Here is a 3,619-nt window from a genome sequence, read left to right on the forward strand (position 1 = left end):
AAGCCACGCTGACTATCCCGAATCAAATGCCTGGAGCTCCTGCCTCTCAGAACCCCCTCCAACAACTTATCTCTACCGACGTCAGGCTCACCGATCTGTAGTCCTCTGGCTTTTCCTTATGGTCTTTCTTAAACAATGGCACAACATTAGCCACCCTCCAGTCTTCTGGCACCTCACTCAGAATGAGGCTGTCAATGATACAAGTATCCCTGCGAGGGGCCCACAGTTTCTTCCCGGGCTTCCCACAATGGCCTTGATCAGGGCCTGGGGACATATCCACCTTAATGGTCGGCCTCACCCTCTCCTCCATTTTTTATTTGTTCCTATCCCTACACAAACAGCCAAATGTACTGTCAATGGCAAAGACAGCGGGACACAAGCTTCATGCAGTTGAGGAGAGACCTTCTCTGTTCTTTGGGTCGAACATTCCAAATGTTGGCCTTGTTTCCTTAGTAAGGCTTTGAAAGGGAGATGTTGGCCGAGCCGTAATGTCACTGCATTAGTAATCCAGAGCCCAGGTAACTAACTGGGGACATTGGTTCAATTCTTACCATGGAAGAGGCTGGCGTCTGAAATGCATGTAACCATTGTCAATTCTCATACAAATCTGTCTGGCTGACTCATGCCCTTCAGGGAAGGAAATCCGGCCTATGTGAGTCTCCAGACCCACAGCACGGTACTTTTCCCAATAAATACCAGCCTTGCCAATGATGACCATATCCCACATCCAAATACAGTGCCACTAACGTTAGTGACCTCTCTCTGTCTATCTAACCTTGGCCTCTTTGTTCTTCCCAATTATCCCCTCAAACTTACCCAAGTGTGAAGTTCAAATGCCCCTTCCATGCACTTTGAGTTTTCAAAATTGTTTTCTCATATTTTGTCTCTCTCCCTGCTCTCCCACCTTTGGGCAACATCCCACATGTTGAAATCTGGATTGTGTTTCTGCAAATGATGGCCAGTGATCTCTGCACCAAACGCTGTGGGCTCCCCCACATCCCACCTACACTCGTCTAAGGAACTACCTTTAACTTCTTGTCTGCACATTGTTGCTTTGGGGACTTCTACATGACTTCAACTCCCATTCTAACTTCCGGCTCCATTAACACTCCCACCCGTCACTGGGAAGAGCATGAACATACAGTCCCTTACTCGGTTTTTGTGAGCATTGACAGATGCGTAGCGAACAGTTCCTCGGAATCCTGCGACTGCCCGAGGCTGCAACAAAGGCAAGACAAAGGTCACATGTGAGATTCCGCACATCAGACGGTGCCAAGGCTTACAGCACTGGGCTCCCCCAGGAAAATCCCAGATAGGCCTGTGAATCTCCTCTGGGAATCTTCCAGACAGGTCTGGGAATCTCCCCTGGGAATCTCCCAGACAGGCCTGGGAATCTCCCCTGGGAATCTCCCAGACAGGCCTGGGAATCTCCCCTGGGAATCTCCCAAACAGCCTGGGAATCTGCCCGGGAATCTCCCAGACAGGCCCAGGAAACTCCCCTGGAAAACTTCCAGACAAGCCTGGGAATCTCCCGGACAGGCCCAGGAATCTCCTATTGGAATCTCCCAGACAAGTCCGGGAATCTCCTGTGGGAATCTCCAAGACAAGCCCTGGAATGTCCCAGACAGGCCCAGGAATCTCCTGTTGGAATCTCCCAGACAAGCCCGGGAATCTCCCCGGGGAATCTCCCAGACAGGCCTAGGAATCTCCCAGACAAGCCGAGGAATCTCCTGTGGGAAATTCCCGGAAGGGCCCGGGAATCTCCCTGTGATGAGGTCCCAAATCCAGTGAGCTGCTCACCTGAACCCCAGCGGTGCCCCCTGGTATGTGTCACAGGTCAGCGATGGAGCTAATCAGGAGCTGGTGCTTAGCTGAAGATTCATATTCTCATCATCTCACTGAATGTCATCTCAGGGCTTCACCATGATCAAAACAAAGGGAGACAGTGACAAAATAAACTCATCAAAGCAAAGGAAATGAAACGGAAAGATTGGGATCGAGTTCAGTCATTGAGCTTTCAGAGCTCACTATTACTGATTCACACTGAAATGATTCCAGAACCTTCTCTGTCACAGAAGCACAGGCTAACTCCCTGAAGATCTCACACACCCCAGACCACACCACTGCCCGGAACCTGACCCCAGGGACATCCCCCGAACGCGGACACCGGGGACAACCCCTGAACCCTGACCCCGAGATTAACCCCTGAACACTGACCCTGGGGTTAACCCCCCCCCCAAATCTCGACTCAGGATTACCCATCCGAGCCATGACCTTGGAGAAATGACCCCCTCCCCCCCCCCTTGGGATTAATACCCAAACCCTGACTCCAGGGACTCCACCCCCCCCACCCCCTCACCGGAACTCCAACTCTGGGGACACCCCTCGAACCTTGATCCATGGGAAACCCCTGAACCCTGACCTCAGTCTCCCAGCCCGAATCCTGATCCATGGGAAACCCCTGAACCCTGACCCCTCACCCCAGGATTTCCTCCCTGAACCATGACCCCAGTCTGAACACTGACCCTGGTCTCCCAGGCTGAACCCTGACCCTGGGGAAACGTCTGAACCCTGACCCCGGTCTCCCAGCCTGAACCCAGATCCTAGGGTACTCCAACCCCCTGCCCACCTGATGGTACTGGCCTGAGAGGTACCACTCTCTCCAGCTGATGGATGTTAACCTGACAGTGTGCTGGAAGGCAGGTCCTGCTGTGGTTCAGAGAGGGCTCTGTCCAGTAAAACTGACTGAACCAACGAAAAGCACTGCTGCTGCTGAAACACTCCCACAGTGCTTTCACGTTGCACAACCATGGGAACATGCAGGGGACAGAAGATCTGATCATCAAACAAAGGCGTCAGGATGGAACACAAGAATGAACAATCCAAAAGAAACTGCAAAACAAAAACAACAAATAAGCAACTGAATCCAAACAGAAAAGAAAACCAGCCCGAGAGACCATGTTGCACTAACTGTACCGGAGAAATCTTCATCATTTTACACACTAGCTTAACCTCCGGAACGACCCAAACCACAGACACACACTGTTTTTCAGTGCGGCGCTCCCTCAGCATTGACACACCGACAGTGTGGCGCTCCCTCGGTACTGGCCCTGTGACAGTGTGGCGCTCTCTCGGTACTGGCCCTGTGACAGTGTGGCGCTCCTCGGTACTGGCCCTGTGACAGTGCGGCGCTCCCTCGGTACTGGCCCTGTGACAGTGTGGCGCTCCCTCGGTACTGGCCCTGTGACAGTGTGGCGCTCCCTCGGTACTGGCCCTGTGACAGTGCGGCGCTCTCTCGGTACTGGCCCTGTGACAGCGTGGCACAGGCCCTGTGACAGTGTGGCGCTCCCTCGTTATGGCCCTGTGACAGCGTGGCGCTGGCCCTGTGGCAGTGTGGCGCTCTCTCGGCACTGGCCCTGTGACAGCGTGGCACTGGCTCTGTGACAGTGTAGCGCTCCCTCGGTACTGGCCGTGACAGTGCGGCGCTCCCTCGGCACTGGCCCTGTGACAGTGCGGCGCTCCCCTCGGCACTGGCCCTGTGACAGTGCAGCACTGGCCCTGTGACAGTGTGGCGCTCCCTCGGTACTGGCCCTGTGACAGCGCCGCGCTAGCCCTGTGA

General features: G+C 54.2%; 1 long non-coding RNA gene across 1 annotated transcript; it reads right to left on the reverse strand.

Annotated features, from left to right (window-relative positions):
• Positions 1-1,151: 1,151 nt before the first annotated feature.
• LOC122547319 lies at positions 1,152-3,108 on the reverse strand. Its single transcript, XR_006310970.1, has 3 exons — positions 2,630-3,108; positions 1,801-1,916; positions 1,152-1,218 (listed from the first exon to the last, which is right to left on the reverse strand). It is a non-coding gene; the product is annotated as an uncharacterized LOC122547319 (long non-coding RNA).
• Positions 3,109-3,619: the final 511 nt, after the last annotated feature.

Source organism: Chiloscyllium plagiosum, unplaced genomic scaffold (genome assembly GCF_004010195.1).
Source record: "Chiloscyllium plagiosum isolate BGI_BamShark_2017 unplaced genomic scaffold, ASM401019v2 scaf_3824, whole genome shotgun sequence".
Taxonomy (NCBI): Eukaryota; Metazoa; Chordata; class Chondrichthyes; order Orectolobiformes; family Hemiscylliidae; genus Chiloscyllium; species Chiloscyllium plagiosum.